Source organism: Dendrobates tinctorius, unplaced genomic scaffold, assembly GCF_039654945.1.
Source record: "Dendrobates tinctorius isolate UK_male_01 unplaced genomic scaffold, ASM3965494v1 ptg000134l, whole genome shotgun sequence".
NCBI lineage: Eukaryota > Metazoa > Chordata > Amphibia > Anura > Dendrobatidae > Dendrobates > Dendrobates tinctorius.
In genome coordinates, this window is record NW_027361802.1 from 1,659,245 (window position 1) to 1,677,089 (window position 17,845).

At 43.7% G+C, this 17,845-nt stretch overlaps 1 protein-coding gene across 1 annotated transcript in view; it reads left to right on the plus strand.

Moving 5' to 3' along the window:
* LOC141048252 (RNA exonuclease 1 homolog) overlaps positions 1-17,845 on the plus strand; it is a 324,762-nt gene that overhangs the window by 54,687 nt on the left and 252,230 nt on the right. The gene's annotated exons all lie outside the window — the stretch shown is intronic.

The following is a 17,845-nucleotide window of genomic DNA, read 5'->3' on the forward strand; positions in this document are numbered from 1 at the left end:
ATGTGACATACATGTGTATAACATGACTTATCCTGGTGTATGAAGCAACTCATCATTTTCAGTATAATTTTTAAAATGCCTGTCTTCAGAAACCTTCTCTCTCTCCAAAAATTTCCTATTAGTTATATAGTTAATGGGGAGAAGCAGTTGTTACAAAACCTTCCATCCTAATTTCTAAGCATGTTGCAAAGAGGAAGCGTAAGGAAACCCTTATTTCCCCAGGATGTTCCTCATGACCGCATGACATGAGGTAGTCCTACTTATTCTCTAGGGACAGGAAACACGCGTGTGTAAAAGCATCCCCCCCTTCCACCTCATTTTCAGTGTTTTCCCTGTCCTGAGCAGGACGTAGCACAGAAGAGGGGAGCGCAAAGAACGTACCTGGAAGCTCAGTGGGAATGGAGGGGACTGGATTCCTTCCCGTCCTGTTGTCAAGATGCTCCGGGCTGATACTTCACTGGGTGGGGGTCCCTCAGCCTGTCAGTGGAGCAGGACGGAGCTCCCGACATTGCTGCTTCCCTCTGTGCCGATCTCTCGACTTGGGTCACGCCTACTGGCGTACGTTCCAGAGTGGAACACCTTTCCAGCTAGGCATGCCTTCTGATGGCTCGCGTGCTTTCCAGCATGGAGCACACCTCCAGTTTGGATGGACACTTCCACTCAGGGCAGTGCAGAATGCATTACACCCAGGAATGCAAGAAAGTGCTATGGGGCTAATATGAAAGCCACCTTGAACAAGGTAAGACCCTATAAAAGGGTGCTAACAGAGAGGTGAGGTGCGGTGTGCAGTCTGAACCATGGATACTAATCCTTCATGCTCAGAAGCACCAGTCGACCAGTCCCTGGCCATTGTAAAGTAAACTCCCCCATAGCATCTTTGACCATTTCATATTTATCCTAGGAGATGCCTGACATGTAATGCGAAACTTGTGGAATCTTACAAAAAAGTTATGTGCAGATTGTATTGAGAAGTTCTTTAAGGACGAACAAGCGTCTTTTTTAACGGATATGCTGACCATGATTAGGGAGGAGGTCCAGAGCACTGTTGCTAATCTTGTTCCATCACAGCCAGCGCAGGGAACCTCCTGTCATAATACAGCCAGATGGGAGATGGAAGAATCTTCAGAGGAGGCATACCTATACTCCTATTATTCTGAAGATGTTGAGGGAGAGGAAGGAAGTGTTCCCCAGATACACTCAGAGGAAAGGAAAAAGTACTTTCTCATCCGAAAATATGGACGATGTATTGAGAGCTGTAAGAGCTACAGTGAAGGTCGATGAGGCACAAGTCCCACACATGATACCGGATGAAATATTTTGGAGGGCTGGGATCACAAAGAAAGTTCCCTGTCGACAAACATATAAAGGCAATGTTCCTGGAAGAATGGGAAGTTACGGAGAAGCGTCTAGTCATTCTCAGATTTTAATGCCCGTCTCCCCTTTTCAAACAAAGGGAAGTCAGGGTTTCGGAAGAAATCCCAAAGGTGGACATTCATATCGCCAGGGTGGTAAGAAAGACTTCAACACCATTCGAGGATTCTTCCTGCCTGCTGAATGCAATAAACAGGGAGGCGGAGGGACTACTTAAGAGAAGTTGGGAATCTTCAGCAGCTGTCATTAAGGCTGATATAGCTGCCAATTTGGTAGCTAGGTCCATGTGTATCTGGATCGATGCGCTGACTTCCCAATTAAAATCTAACACCCCTAGAAAGCTTATGTTAGAGTCCCTCATGCTGAAAATGGAGACACAATTTTTGCGGATGCCTCAGCCGAATCTGTGAGGTTCACAGCTAGGAGTAATGTACTATCTTGGTGTATCGGGCCATCCCGCTTAAAATCTGGCCGGGGGCAGCCAATAAAAAAATAAAACTATGCTCCATCCCATTCTTGGGCACACATGTCTTTGGTCCAGTGCTAGATTACATATTAGAGAGGGTCTCTGATGGCAAGAAAGGGTTCCCAGAAGAAAAGAATAAAAAGTACCTTTCCTTTCTATAAAGGGAAGGGGAAGACGGGAAGGTGGAGAGTTAGATCCACCCAGTTTTCTTCCAGTCCTCTGGGGAGATCTTGACACCAGGATGGTAGGAGGGAAACTGCAGTTTTTGTAATGGTCCACTACCTCTTCAGAAAAATCAGTGGATCCTATGAACCGTAGGGGAAGGGTCCAGGATAGACTTCTCCCATCTCCCTCTTCAACGGTTTTGCACGACCAGACCCCAGTCCTTCTCTGCTTCAAACAAACTCTAGGGGTAATGTCAGGAATCTTTTAAAATTAGGGGCAGTCGATCCGATACCCATTTGAGATGGGTCAGGGTCACTACTCCTCCCTTTTCTCCATGAAAAAGCCTTTGGGCAAATATCGTACCATTATTAATCAAAAGCCCTTAAATCAATGGGTCGGGTTCAAAATGAATAGTAAGGTCAAGCATTCAGTTGATGATGAAAGAGTGCGCCATATGCACATTAGATTTAAGAGACGCATACTACCATGTGAAAATCCACCCCAACCACCATCTGTTTCTGAGGTTTGCGCTGCAACATGAGGGATCAATCCACAATTTCCAGTTCACATGTCTACCATTTGGCCTTTCCTCAGCACCTCGTATCTTCACAAAGGTTATGACAGAGGTGGCGACTTTCCAAAGGAAGAAGGGAATTATTGTAGTTTCATACCTGGACCCCATCCTTCTAGTAGCAGACTCAACCATTTACCTCAGTCAGCAGCTGGCCCAGACTATTGGCATACTAGATGACCTGGGATGGTGCATCAACTGGGAAAAATTCTACTTTCGACCAGGTACTCAAAAGGTGTTAGGAGTCCTTCCAAAGTCTCATCGCAGGATGTCTTCCCTGCCACTCATAAAGCAGGAGGAGATCAAGGATTCAGGCGTTGCAGAGAAAGAGGATCAGGTATGCTAGGAGAGTGCTAGGCCTGATGACGTTCTGCATTCCAAGCATATGCTGGAGTCAGGCCCACTCAAGATGGCTAAAAGGAGCAACCCAGTCAGTCTGGAACAGACATCCATCTGGATTAGACAGGAAAATGAAAATTTTGGCAAGCCTGAGAAAATCCCTGTCATGGTGGACATAAAGGGAGAAACTCAGGGAAGGAGTACCTTGGATCCTTTCTCCCTTCATCCGCGTGAACACCGGCGCAAGCCAGAGAAGATGGGGAGCAGAAGTGGAAGGACAGTACTTGCAGGATACATGGTCCCCTGAAGACCAAAGGAGGTTGTATAACTACAGAGTTAAAAGCAGTATGGGAGATACATCAGTAATGTCGAGACAGGGACAGAGATCGTCATGTGAAATCTTCTTTGAACGTCGCAGTGGTTTCCTTGCTGTGAAGTCAGGGAGGTCTGAGAGGCCAGCTCTTACAGGCCTTGGCAGATCAAATATTCCAGTGGGCAGAAAGAAACATTCTTTCCATCTCAGCAGTTCCCTTAATGGGCTCCAAAAACAGAGTAGCGGATTTTCTTGGCAGGAAAAAACTGTAGTTCTCCGAATGGGTGGGAGCTGAATCCAGAAGTGTGCCACCAGTTAAACCAGAGATGGGAGGTGGGGTTCCACATATATAGATCTGTTTGCAACCTGGGAAAATTCAAAAGTGGCAAGACTTTTTTCTTCTACATAGGCCCAAGGGAAAATCCAGAAGGGGTGGCTGCCCTGTCTAAAATTTGGGAAGCAGATCTTCTTTATGCATTTCCCCTGTTACCCTTTATACCAAGGGTCCTGAGGAAGATCAAACCGTGATAATACTGGTGGCCCCCTTCTGGCCCAAAAGAAGTTGGTTCACAGTGTTACACAACATGGTTTGAGAAGATTCAGTTCCCCTTCTGGACAGATACAACCTGCTGTCCTAGGGTCCCCTTTGGCATCAAGACTTATTTTCTATGCCTGTTAGCTTGGATCCTGAGAGGCAGATCCTAAGCTCCAAAGGTCTATCTGATGAAATAACGACTATGCAGAAAGCCGGTGACTTCAGCAATCTATGCCAAGGGATGGAAGAAATTCTGCTCATGTGTAGGGGAATCCTTTAAAAAAATAATTAGGTTAGCATGCACACTGTGTGAAATTCTCAGGTGCTGGTGTAACGGACCCAAGGCCCCAAATCAATAGGATTAATATTCACCGCACACGCAAGTGGAATGACTTGCATAAAGGGTAAATTTTATTGTGATACAAACAATAGGTCAGGGAGCAGATTTTCATATGCGATTTATAGGTGACGTTTCGACCCTACCAGCATCTTAATCATATATAGCTGAAGTTTCAGTGCATATATGAAAATAGAGCACAATGGTGCAATACGGGTAAAGAGTGGTCCCATAGGCCAGTGTAATTAGGAAGGTGCCAAACAAGCGCTGTTACAGCACAATGTTGCTTCTTAGACTGCAGTATAGGATCTTGTCCCACTGTGTCGCAGAGCGCACTCCTGTGCCTGGCTGTGGCAGGGGAATCCTTTAGTCATCCTGTCCAGACCTTCCCAAAATCCTAGCGTTTCTCCAGATAGGATTCAAGAAGGAACTAAAGCCCACCATGCTAAAAGTGCCTTTCTGGACTTCCCTCTAGCAGACCACTCGTTGGTTAGGAGGTTTACTTGAGCCTTTACTAGGTTGAGACCCACAATCAGGAAGACTGTTTCACCATGGGACCTAAACCTAGTGCTAGGTACCCTATGCAGGCCTCCCTTTGAATCCCAGGAAGAAGCAGATATTAACTTTCTCTCCATGAAGATGGCGTTCTTGGTGGCAGTCACTTCTGCAAAACGATTTAGAGGAAATCCAGGCCTTGTCAGTAAGGGATCATTATCTACAGATCCCAGATGACCGTTTAATATTGAGGCTTGACCTTTCCTTGCTGCCAAAGGTAGTGTCATAGACAAATTTGAACCAAGAGATTGTTCTGCCATCTTTTTGTCAGCTCCCGAAGAATGAAAGACTATTCCACACACTCGACGTTAGGAGATCAGTGATGCGCTATGTAAAGGTCACAGATTCCTGAAGACAGAACTCGAACTTGTTTGTGCAGTTTGCAGGAAAGTATATGAGCAACAAGGCCTCAAAGGCTGCTTTATCCAGGTCGATTACTTCGACCATTGCCCGAGCATGTGAATCAGAAAACAGAGCCCCCACGTAACATTAAAGCTTGCTCCACGAGGGCAATTTCCATATCCTGGGCTGAGAGCAGTGTCTTCCATAGACCAAATTTGTGGGGCCGCAACTTGGTCTAATGTAACGACTTTCTGTTGACTCTACAAGCTAGATGTAATGTCAGGTCAGCAATTCGCTTACGGACGGAAGGTCCTGCAAGCAGTAGTCTCACCCTAAAATGCCGTTGATATTTCTTTTATCGTGCTGTCATGAGGGACGTCCTGGAGAAAATAGGAATTAGTCCTACCGATAATTGTATTTCCAGGAGGCCATCATGACAGCACCCTTATATTCCCTCCCCTGAATTCTAAAAGCTTATGTGAGGTTAACATTTGTATGTAAGAATTCAATAAAATGGAGTTGCATCCATCCTGGTGTGGTGATTGGTAAAAACACTGAGGATGAGGTGGAAGGGGGTGTGTGGCTTTTAACCTCTTGTGCGTTTCCTGTCCCTAGAGGATGAGTAGGACTACCTCCTGTCGTGCTGTCATGATGGACTCCTGGAAATACAATTACTGGTAGGATTAATTCCTATTATTGCAGCAGAGTCAGTCATTACATCACCTTTATGGCTTGCCTCAAATTGCTTTGTGAAAACCTCAAGTTATCGAAGCTTGGCAAGGAGTTGATTTAATGAGTCTGTAAATTATGAATACTTTTAAACTGTCAAGTAAATGTGTTTAAATAGTTAAATCCTAAAGGAGCCTGTCAGCAGGTTTAGGCTCTAAACGAGCACCATCTAAGTATCTGAGATGTAGATTGTCTATACCTCTTGTATTTTATGTTCATACCTTAGTTTTCTAGGAATCCCAACAGTGAATATTTATGCAAATGAGCACGCAACTGCAGGGGTTTGGTCTGCAATTTAAGTTCTCCGGCCTCTCTTTCCCTATTTTTCTTTCTAATGCTGTCTCCGGTCAGTGATTGACAAGTCACTCTTCTGTGATCTGCTACCTTGCCAGTTATTCCAAAGAGGTGCATGCACGGATCGGCGCTCGCAACATCACTTGGACCATACTGTGCATGTGCCACCTGAGAATGATTGACTCTGCCCAAAGTATTGACTGGGGGAGGAGATCAGAGTGACCTGTAGGTCACAGGAGGCCTATGTCACGAGGAGTTGGACAGGGCTGTGGAGTCGGTAAGCCAAACCTGCGACTCCGACTCCTCAATTTCCCTGACTCCGACTCCACGAATCCGACTCCCACATATATTGCTTATATTTAAGTGAAAAATTTATTGTAGTACAATGTGAACATCAGACATTTAATCATTTCTATGATCCAATAATCAAGATATTTAGATAGAACATAATATCTATTTATTGGAATACAACTTTAGAACACAAAACTGTAATAAATTGTAAATATGTAATACACTGTATAATATCGATTGCATACATACGGTACAGACCAAAGTTTGGACACACCTTCTCATTTAAAGCGTTTTCTTTATTTTCATGAGTATGAAAATTGTAGATTCACTCTGAAGGTATCAAAACAATGAATTAACACATGTGGAATTATATAATTAACAAAAAAGTGTGAAACAACTGAAAATATGTCTTATAGTCTAGGTTCTTCCACCTTTTGCTTTGATTACTGCTTTGCACACTCTTGGCATTCTCTTGATGAGCTTCAAGAGGTAGTCACTGGAAATGGTCTTCCAACAGTCTTGAAGGAGTTCCCAGAGATGCTTAGCACTTGTTGGCCCTTTTGCCTTCACTCTGCGGTCCAACTCGCCCCAAACCATCTCGATTGAGTTCAGGTCTGGTGTCTGTGGAGCCAAGGTCATCTGGCGTAGCACCCCATCACTCTCCTTCTTGGTCAAATAGCCCTTACACAGCCTGGAGGTGTGTTTGAGGTCATTGTCCTGTTGAAAAATTAATGATGGTCCAACTAAACGCAAACCGGATGGAATAGCATGCCGCTGCAAGATGCTGTGGTAGCCATGCTGGTTCAGCATGCCTTCAATTTTGAATAAATCCCCAACAGTGTCACCAGCAGAGCACCGCCACACCATCTCACCACCACCTCCATGCTTCGTGGGAACCAGGCATGTAGAGTCCATCCGTTCACCTTTCCTGAATTCCACAAAGACATGGTGGTTGGAACCAAAGATCTCAAATTTGGACTCATCAGACCAAAGCACAGATTTCCACTGGTCTAATGTCCATTCCTTGTGTTCTTAAGCCCAAACAAGTCTCTTCTGCTTGTTGCCTGTCCTTAGCAGTGGTTTCCTAGCAGCTATTTTACCATGAAGGCCTGCTGCACAAAGTCTCCTGTTATGAATGGGAAACCGAGGAGGAAAAAAAGACAACAACCTAAGTCTCAAAAAACCAGAGAAGTTGGTAACTATGCAGATTGCAGATCCCTGATCTTAACCGCACAACTAGCAGCAGTCGTGGAGCGTTCCTACGTTGGTCCTAGACGCCTCGTCACAACCGGAGAACTACATAAGCCTAAAGCAGGAAAAGAGGAAAACTAACTGCCCCAGAGCAGACCCCAAAGGAAACACAGCCCCCCACATGTATTGACGGTGAAGCAAGATGAAAGTACAAACAAAGGCAGGAAAATTAGGCTGAGCAAACGATGGGGCCCGGCTAACTAAAAAGGACAGAAAAGGAAAGACACTGTCTGCAATTTGCCAAAAAAAACTACAAAAATATTGTCCAACACTTCTGATAGCAAAATTAACCCTGAAGTCACTAGACTTCTATATCAGCACTCTGAAATATTCTGAGACAGAGCAAAAAAGAGGCCAATCTAATAAGGGACAAAAAGCAGATTGACAAATACTGATCAATAGGAGTAGAATTTCAGCATAGCCCCAGCAGGGGCAGGCTGATTACACAAAAAACTGAATTGACCAACAAGCGCAAGTGTGAACATTAGCAAAAAACAAACTTAACTTCAGAAGACTGGAAGAGAGCTGAAGTCCAGGACCTGAGAAGCAGACTGAATCACCAGCACCCGGATAGGGCGTCGGCTGTCTTATCCAGTCTGGTACTCCAGAGATCCAATCGTTATCTTCCTCATCAGGTGGCAGATCACTACCACTTAAGCAAACCGCACTACCTCCTGTCACCACCAGAGGGGGAACTCTCAACTGGTGGAGCAGAAAATGAGTTCATGACAGTCTCCTCTTAACAGTTGTTGTAGAGATGTGTCTGCTGCTAGAACTCTGTGTGGCATTGACCTGGTCTCTAATCTGAGCTGCTGTTAACCTGCGATTTCTGAGGCTGGTGACTCTGATGAACTTATCCTCCGCAGCAGAGGTGACTCTTGGTCCTCCTTTCTTTGTAGCGCTTGATGTTTTTTGCCACTGCACTTGGGGACACTTTCAAAGTTTTCCCAATTTTTCGGACTGACTGACCTTCTTTTCTTAAAGTAATGATGGCCACTCGTTTTTCTTTACTTAGCTGCTTTTTTGTTGCCATAATACAAATTCTAACAGTTTATTCAGTTGGACTATCACCTGTGTATCCACCAGACTTCTGCACAACACAACTGATGGTCGCAACCTTGTTTGGCAAGAAATCCCACTTATCAAACCTGACAGGGCACACCTGTGAAGTGAAAACCATTTCCGGTGACTACCTCTTGAAGCTCATCAAGAGAATGCCAAGAGTGTGCAAAGCAGAAATCAAAACAAAAGGTGGCTACTTTGAAGAACTTAGAATATAAGACCTATTTTCAGTTGTTCTACATGTGTTAATTCATAGTTTTGATGCCTTCAGAGTGAATCTAAAGGCATATATTCACACTATGGGCGTAGCCAGGATCAAACCTGGGGGTGGGGGGGGGGGGCAGAACCTCATACTGTTCTGCAGGATTTCATACTGCACACCTCAGCTGCTGCAGAACCTCATGCTGCACACCCCTACACTTGAAAGTAAAGCCTGCACCTTAAGAAAATGTGGTGGTGAATGCAGTCTATTTATTCTAACTATCAATTGATGTTGATGTGTTACTGAAGACGAGCAATGCCTGTCCTGTGCGTCCTTTTGGGCAGCCACGAGGTGTACCTGTCTGGTGCTAAAAAAAGGAGTTAGTCTGTGTGCTATCCGGCTTTCATTCTTTTTGGTACAGATATGATATGGATAGACAGATATGGATAAATGGATATATAGAGCTGATTTCTAATCTGCTTTTGCTATTGAAAACATTAGCTATGAGCTCAAAAACCTTTCTGGTGATGCCGTTTTTTAAAAAGCTGATCTGCTTTTGCAACTGAAACGCATACTCGAAAAACGCAGGAAAAACGCTGTGTGTGAATGTAGCCTTAGATCAGGAACAGAACAGTCATTTATAGGACATTTCATAACTTTCCCAAATTCCTATGAAAAAATATTCAGCACATTCTGCATTGAACTACTGTACCCAATTTATTATATATTTTAGGAGTCGGTCCATTTTATTCCGACTCCACCAAAATGAGCAACGACTCCGACTCCACAGCCCTGGTTGGGGTGAGGTTGGAGAGCTTTAAGTGCAGGCCAAGCCCCTGCACGTGAATACATGGCCAATGAATTTCTAGAAAACTGATGTACAAACCTATAATTCATTGATATGGACATGGTCAACATAGATGTTCGTTTACGGTCTAAAAACCTGCTGACTGTTTCTCTTAAAAGACTTGTTTTTTCTTTAGGTAGATTAACGGCATAATCTTCAAAAACATACTGTAGATTAGTTTTGTTTTTTTTTTGTTATTTTGTAAAGTGTTGCGATACACATCACCAATGAAGGAAAACTGAAACCATACAAACATAAGCAGACTCATGAGCATTACACTTCACAACAGTCTAAATTAATCTAAGTAAAATATATCATGAACATAGCATATCAAGGATATAGCAATGAAGGAATTTTCTGTGAAACATCACTTTTATGCCATATTATATTAAGGAGGTATTCTAGTCTAGACAGCTTTGTTTTTTTTATATATGTATGGCTTTTTGGATAATGTTTTTCACATGTTTGAAGTATGCTTACAAATGTTTAGATCATTAGAGGAGTGTAAAGAAGTACTGTAAAAATGCAGTGATGGGCAATGAAAAAAAGATTATGAACGATCCTGGCTGTTGTACTTGTCGGAAACCAACCAAAAAAGGATTCTTAATTACTATGATTGTCGCTATATCCGGTTGTAGAATAAGTGATAAAAAAAGGTGTCTTGCAGAAAATTGAGTATCTTTTTGGCACAATTGGAGGCCTCAAAATTACAAAAAAAATATTTTGACTTGATTCTGGTACAGGAGATGTGTACATTTTCAGCATATAAGTGCCTAAGCCCTGCTCAATTGACCAATTCGTTCTGGGCCACAGATTTGAAGAAAATGGTTTCTCCAAAAACGCGTTAAAGCTTTGTACTGATTACACACGTTTACTTATGAACAATTGGCTATTCCAGGATGATGGTGATCCTTCATGCTCATAAAATTCCTGCAGAGCTGCTCTTTACTGCAATGAGATTGTCAACTCGAACGGAGTCTGACGTCTGCTTCTCCGAATGACTTAAGCGAGCCTCATCCATGAGCCACCTGAACATCTCTGCTTGCTGTCCAATTGTCATTCCAATCACATTGGTTACTTTAAGAAATGGCATAAATCCCTTGTTGTTGCCAAAAACATAACTATGTTCACTATCTTTGCACACGAACCAAGATGTTAGAGCATAGAAAAAAATCCAAATGAATGAGTTAAGCGATTCATTGTTTTGTATTTCTGCTCTAACACAATGTTCCAGCAAATCCTCCGATGACAGCTCTTCATCAATTTATTTTATTTCCTCCAATACTTTTTGCAGTAAGAAGTGGTTTATCGTGATGGAAGGTTGCAGGTGTACGTTCGGCTTTATGCCACTTGCACCAGTTCTCTTTACCCGTTGGGCAGTTGTCATGTGACTGTCTATAATCGCTGGAACTTTTGATAGTACATGGCCCATATTTCTTTCCTCAACTGAGTCTGTATGTCTGTGAATTGCCAAGCCATAATACTTGGTGACTTCACCAATAGCTGTATCTGCTAACTCTCCAGCACCCTTGCATATTATTTTTTTTCATATTGCCAAGTCTCATGCCCATTTCTTTTCTACATGACCAACATTCTTTTCATGACAGTAGCTTCATCTTCATGTGGATTAGCATTTAAAATTCTGCTAAGTTTTGCTGCCCCTGTCCCAATATAATTTTGTGAAGAATCCAGTGCTTCTCCTGCGATATCAAAAACGTTTGTGATGGCATTGATCACCATTTTACCTACACTGCCTTAGTGATTTATGATGCACGTTTCTTTTGTGTTTCATACCATTCATTGTATTTTTCAATATTGTTGTGCTCTTATAATTCCACACACTACACGCTTTACACAACCTACTTTTAACCACAGTAATTGTTAGGCCAGAGTCTCACTACCATAGAATACTGCCGAGTGATTTGCGAGAAAATATCGCATAGCACTCAGCCCTGTATTAATTTATGTAGCAGCTCACATCAGCGTTTATTTTCTCATCCGTATTTGGCGTACATGCAAAATGGCAACATGCTGTAATCGTCGTCGAGACTTGCCTATGGGTGTGAGAAATCACACAGCACTCGTACTATGTGAGTGCTGTTTGATTTTTACGCACCGGTGTCCTTTTGAGAAGCCGGCAATTCATTTGCCACATACAGTAAAACTAGAGTGACAGGATAGAATAGATGTATACACATAGAATACATAGATTAGATATATAGATGTCAGTGATACACACATATGAATGTATATTACGTAGATGAAAAGCCGGCAATTCAGCAGCCGCGCAGTGTAAAATCACAGAAGGAGCCGACAAGAAAGAATAGATGGATTACATACAGTAAATACAAACAGAATAGGTACTGTAGCTATGCAAAGGTTTGTGACAAATACAATTGGTACTGTGTGTAGCTTACTGTACATGTATTTAATAAGATTTTTCTGAAAAAGTGGGCTCCCACGCATTTTTCGTAACCATCAGAGGGAAAGCAGACGGCTGGGGGGTTAATGTTTATAGCCTAGGAAGGGCGTAATAGCCATGGAGCTTCCCAGGCTATTAATATCAGCTTACAGCTGTATAATTAGCCTTTATTGGCTATTAAAATGATGGACACCAAAAAAAGAAATGGGGTCCCCCTATAATAACCAGCAAAGGATATGCAGACAGCTAGTGGTTGATATCAATAGCGTAAGAAGGGGCATGGATACAGCCGTTTCCCCCCCCCCCTTTCCCCAGGCTAAAAACATCAGCTCTCAGCCACCTCAGAAAAGGTGCATCTTAGACGTACCAATTCTGGCACTTAGCCTCGCTCTCTCCACTTGCTCTGTAGCGGTGGCAAGTGGGGTGATGGGGGGGGGGGGGGGGTGGTTGATGTCACCTTTGTGTTGTCAGGTGACATCAAGCCCCTAGGTTAGTAATGGAGGTGTCAATAAGACACCCACTTTACTAACCCTATAGTCACATTGTATGAAAAGAGGCACCCAGAATAAAGTCCTTTTAACACCTTCCTGACATGCGCCGTACATATAGTGCCTTGCGAAAGTATCTGGCCCCCTGGATCTTTTCAACCTTTTCCCACATATCATGCTTCAAACAAAGATACCAAATGTAAATTTTTGAAGAATCAACAAGTGGGACACAATTGTGAAGTTGAACAAAATTTATTGGTAATTTTTGTTGAAATTCAAAATCTGAAAAGTGGGGCATGCAATATTATTCGGCCCCTTCACTTTTTGTGCAGCAAACTCACTCCAGAAGTTCATTGTGGATCTCTGAATGATCCAATTTTGTCCTAAATGACTAATGATAGCTATAATCCACCTGTGTAATTAAGTCTCCACATAAATGCATCTGCTCTGTGATAGTCTCAGGGTTCTGTTTGAAGCACAGAGCGCATCATGAAGACCAAGGAACTTAACAGGCAGGTCCATGATACAGTTGTGGAGAAGTTTTAAAGCTGGATTTGGATACAAAATGATTACCAAAACTTTAAACATCCCAAGGAGCACTGTGCAAGTGATCATATTGAAATGGAAGGGGTATCATACCACTGCAAATCTACCAAGACCTGGCCGACCCTCTAAACTTTCAGCTCAAACAAGGAGAAGACTGATCAGAGATGCAGCCAAGAGGCCCTTGATCACTCTGGATGAACTGCAGAGATCTACAGCTGAGGTGGGACAGTCTGTCCATAGGACAACAATCAGTCGTACACTGCACAAATCTGGCCTTTATGGAAGAGTGGCAAGAAGATTTCTCAAAGATATCCGTAAGTCTTTTTAAAGTTTGCAACAAGCCACCTGGGAGATGCACCAAACATGTGGAAGACTGCGCTGGTCAGATGAAACCAAAATCAAACTTTTTGGCAACAATGCCAAACGATATGTTTGGCATAAAGGCAACACAGCTCATCACCCTGAACACACCATCCCCCACTGTCAAACATTGTGGTGGAAGCATCATGGTTTGGGCCTGCTTTTTTTCAGCAGAGACAGGGAAGGTGATTAAAATTGATGGGAAGATGATGGAGCCAAATACAGGACCATTCTTGAAGAAAACCTGTTGGAGTCTGCAAAAGACCTGAGACTGGGACTGGAGATTTGTCTTCCAACAAGACAATGATCCCAAACATAATGCAAAATCTACAATGCAATGGTTCACAAATGTATCCAGGTGTTAGAATGGCCAAGTCAAAGTCCAGACTTGAATCCAATTCCGAATCTGTGGAAAGAGCTGAAAACTGCTGTTCACAAACTATCCATCAAACCTCACTGAGCTCAAGTTGTTTGCCAAGGAAGAATGGGCAAGAAGTACAGTCTCTCGATGTACAAAACTGATAGACATACCCCAAGTGACTTGCAGCTGTAATCGCAGCAAAAGGTGGCGCAACAAAGTATTAAGTTAAAGGGGCTGAATAATATTGAACGCCCCACTTTTCAGTTTGAGTTTCCACAAAAATTTAAAATAACAAATAAAATTCATTCAATTTCACAATTGTGTCCCACTTGTTGATTCTTCACCAAAAATTTACATTTGGTATCTTTGTTTTGAAGCATGATATGTGGGAAAAGGTTGAAAAGATCCAGGGAGCCGAATACTTTCTCAAGGCACTGTATACTGCTCTGCTGCAGCTGTGTTCCCGCAAAGATCAGTATATTTATGGTGCGGCCTCACGCGGAGCGCTGTGGCGATTGTGTGCTGGTGTCAGCTCTGAGAGTTTACAGCGGGGTTTCCATGTAAATCTCTGAAATACATGATTCAAACAAGCCCCGGCAGAAAATTCCTTATGAGGAAAGTGTAGGCACTGTGGATGCCATCTGACCTGTGATCCCGCAATATCCGTCGTCTTAGGATTGCATAAAAGTGCCGTCGGCTAGTTTTTTGTGCGCTTCTTTAAAGGACACCGCTGAACAGAGGCCAGATGGTGTCCTGAGTAAATCTGCTGCCTCATTATAGTGAATGAATTCCTTGGGGGTTTCAACTGAATCGTTTCACTCAAATTTAGATGGAAACCCCAAAGTAAGTGCTCAGCGAAAAGGGCCGGATAAATGTAATCCCAAACGTTATATAAAATGTTTCCAATAAAAGCTTCAGCTCAACTCAATCTATTAACGGAAATATAGGTGCTTCCACTTTGCTGGTTGTACAAAGGCTCTGAGAAAGCAAAATCGCTCCTCGCCCCCCAAAAGAAATTCATCAAATTCTCCGCTCCCAACTCCAAATGCCCCCCTTCCTTCTTGTCCCCAGTGTGCCTAAACCACATTTAGCGCCCACATGTTTGGCATTTCTGTAGTGATAAGAGCCTGCCTAATTTACAGGTGCGTGTCTCCAAAAGCATGAGCTGGGCAGAATGTAGTGACCAGTACGTTGCAGTCACCAGTACAATGGCGGTTTGCAATTTTCACTCGGCGACATCTACTGAAGGAAGGAATTGAGGGTAAACTGATTAAATTTGCTGATGACACTAAGCTAGGAGGGATAGCTAATACTAGAGAAGAGAGAGAGAGGATTCAAAAAGATTTAAATAAACTGGAGAAGTGGGCAGCAACTAACAGAATGGTTTTTAACAGGGAGAAATGCAAAGTACTACATCTGGGCAATAAAAATGAAAAAAGCATATACAGAATGGGAGGAATAGGGCTAAGTGACAGCACATGTGAAAAAGACTTGGGTATACTAATAGATCACAGACTGAATATGAGTCAACAGTGTGATGCAGCAGCAAAAAAGGTAAATGCAATTCTAGGATGTATTAACAGAAGCATACAGTCTAGATCACGTGAAGTCATTATTTCCCTCTACTCTTTGGTCAGACCTCATCTGGAATATTGTGTCCAGTTATGGGCACCACATTTTGAAAAAGAGATCAACAAACTGGAGCAAGTTCAGAAAAGAGCGACCAGAATGGTGACCGGTCTGCAAACCCTGTCTTATGAGGAAAGGTTGCAGGATTTGGGAATGTTTAGTTTGCAAAAGAGAAGACTGAGAGGAGACTTAATAGCTGTCTACAAATATCTAAAGGGCTGTCACATTGTAGAAGGATCAACTTTATTCTCATTTGCACAAGGAAAGACTAGAAGCAATGGGATGAAACTGAATGGGAGGAGACACAGATTATATATTAGAAAAAACTTTTTGACAGAGTGATCAATGAGTGGAACAGGCTGCCACGAGAAGTGGTGAGTTCTCCTTCAATGGAAGTCTTCAAACAGAGGCTGGACAGACATCTGACCGGGATGATTTAGCGAATCCTGCTTTGAGCAGGGGGTTGGACCAGATGGCCCAGGAGGTCCCTTCCAACTCTACGATTCTATGATTCTACTGCTGCCTGTTTCTGGAAAACACCCATGGAGTCAAAATCGTCACTACATCTGTAGATAAATTCCCAAAGGGTTATTTCCAAAATGTGGTCACTTGAGGGGGGATTCCGCTTTTCTAGCACTTGGCTCTTTATAGGGAGTCCGCAAACTAGTCTAGGAAAATCTGCGCTCCAGGAGGCAAATATCGCTCCGTCACTCCATATGGCAAAAAAAAGCTGTACATCCACAAATGGGGTATTTCTACCATCATTTGTGGGACAAATGTTGGTGCCATTTTTACCCATTTCCCAGTGTGAAAATGTAAAACTTGGGGTTAACACACAATCTTGGTGGTAAAAAATGTAAATGGAGCTTGCCGGCAGTGTCTCGTGTGTGGCATGCTCTGGAGTGTTCGGCCTTGATGTTGTGTGGTTGGTCCTGTGGTGCTGCTTCCGGCCTGTGTGCGGGGATGCCTGGGGTGTCTGTGGCGGTGTAGCAGGGTGAGTCCAGTGGGGGGCCCTAGTTATATGGCCTGTGGCTCCCTGCGTCTGGGCAGGCCCTGATAGCGCAGCCTGGGATGTAGTGGTGTCAAGTCTGGGGCTGAGCCCTGTGGCATATCCAGATCCGTCGGCATGATGACAGATGGTCGCGGGCTTCGGGTAGGCAGAGCAGTCTGAGGACCATGTCGCTTCCGGGGGCGCGGCTGGTGAGCTCTGGGGAAAGATGGCCCTGAAGACTAGGTGACCTGCTGACCCAGATATCTGGGGGTACTGGAGTGTTCGGAGTGATGGGGGCATGCCCAGCGTTTAAAAAGGGCACATGCACAGACCTCCTTGCTTCTGGGCCTAATCCTTGTTCTGAAAGGATGGAATCAGGCGAGCAGCAGAAACAGGATTGTGCACAGGCGGCCGCTCTGTCAGAAGCTCCGTGCATCCAAGTTTAGTATCCAGCAGACTGTAGCAGAGGAGACCCCTAATGTCGCTACAACTCTAAGGGAAATTATGACTGAGGTGAAGAATATTTAGAATTGAGTCCTCAGTGGTTGATACCTTTTTAATGGCTAACTGAAAAGATGGTAACACTGCAAGCTTTCGAGACTACCCAGGTCTCATCAGGCTAGACTAATACAACATCATAAGAACCACTGAGGACTCTCAATTCTAAATATTCTATCTACTGGTTAACACTGTACAAAGATTTATATATATACTGTGTGTGTATGTGTATTATATATTTTCTCAAGACTGAGTTGAAGGTGTACATGATGTCCCTGTCCTATGGAGAGACCTATAAGGAGAAGGGGGAAAAAAAGGAAGGCTAGGTCCCTGGAATCGAACACTGCTAGTGACTTTTAGGGTCGAGGATTCTTCCGGGTCGTCATCCTCGGAGGATGACTCTGGCCACTTTTGTTTCTCCATAGATCGGGTGGATAAATTCGGAAGGTGGTCAAGAATACTTTGGGGCTAGTTAAAACAAAACCTGAACGATCTGTTCAGGATGGTATGTTTGGGGGACTCTGGACCAGAGGAAGCGCAGAGCCTTCCCCTTGAATGATAAAATCCACTCTGGTACTCCGAGTGGAAGAGACCAGAGTGAAAAGGTTCCCTTCCTCCAGTGTTTAAAAGGATGTGTATCCCTTTGACGACCCAGTGTCAACTTCTTGGGATAAGGCCCGAAACTTGATGCAGTCATGACCAAGGCATCAAAAAATCCTCTCTGCCCTTTTAAGCATATGGGGACTTTAAAGGACCCGCTGGATAAAAAGGCAGACCCCTTCCTTAAGGGCACCTGGAGATGTCGGCAGGAACTCTAAGGCCGGAAATCGCATGCACGGCTAGGTCTATGATGATCTGGTTGGATCAGTTAGAGCCCCTA